We start from the raw sequence: 1178 nt of genomic DNA on the forward strand, positions 1-1178 counted from the left end.
GGGCCGACTCCAATCACGGGATCCGCCCAAGGGCCCAACGCGGTAGGCGCTTCCGCAAACTCCCCCGGCGTCACTCGGTGGCTCCCTTTAAAGGGGAGGTCTTGAAGGAGGGGGGGCTCGGGAGGGTGGACTTAGAACGTATTTTCAGTCGGTGGACATTTACGGGAGAAGGTGCCTGGGCTGGGTCTCTGCGTAGAAGGCGGTGGGAGCTCAGGCGCTGCTCCGCGAACGGGCAAAGACACGATCGGAGCACCCGAGTTTTGCCCTCGCAGGTTGATCGTTAGAACCCCATTAAGTCCGCCAGGCACCTGCTATGTTTCGGGTTAGAGACACTTTGCATCCCCTTCATTACCTTTTCGAAAGGAGCGGTTGTATATTTCACAAAGTCACACTACGAGTTCTTTCCATTTTGTCTGAAATATCTGATTCCACGGGGGGGGGGTGGATCTGGACTACGAAAATATTGATAATTACAAAAACGGGGGGAAACCACAGCAGGGTAAAGCAAGCCAGAACTAGATTCCGTGTGATTTTGCCCTTCACGTGTCTACACATCTTTACCAGGTACCACTCTCAAGAAAGACTTGAGAACTATTTTTCTGAATCTGCCTGAAACTTCCAAGATCCTTTGGGGGTGTTTCCAACCTTCTCTAGCAGATGAGCTTAATAAAAGACCATGTTCTATAGTGCCTTAAATATATAAATATGGAAGAAGGCAAAAAAAAAAATAAGTGCTAAAGATAATGTGACCCTCGTGTACGTGAAGACTGCTCGCTCGCTCGTTTCCGGCCGCCCAGAAAAGAAGTGAGGAAATGCTCCCGTGGAGTCCAGTGTGCAGGGCAGCCGAATTTCGCAGCTGAAGGCAGGGAGCGTGCTCTTAGGTTCCTCCGATTAGGATTTCTCTGTTGAGCATCCTGAAAGCAAGGGAGCATGCCCAGGTCCTAAGTGACTCTGAGGGAAACCTTCAAGCCGTTACCAACTGGATGGGTGGGTAGTGAGTTTCCCTGCTATTCCTGGGGCCTTAAATTCAGTCACCAGTACTGCCAGGAAAAATTTTTTTTTTCTCAGATTTGTTGTTTTGTTTTGTTTTGTTTTGTTTTGTTTTTTGGTTTTTCGATACAGGGTTTCTCTGTAGCTTTGGTGCCAGTCCCGGAACTAGTTCTTGTAGACCAGGCTGG

The sequence above is a fragment of the Microtus ochrogaster genome, chromosome 15 (genome assembly GCF_000317375.1).
Source record: "Microtus ochrogaster isolate Prairie Vole_2 chromosome 15, MicOch1.0, whole genome shotgun sequence".
Lineage (NCBI taxonomy): Eukaryota > Metazoa > Chordata > Mammalia > Rodentia > Cricetidae > Microtus > Microtus ochrogaster.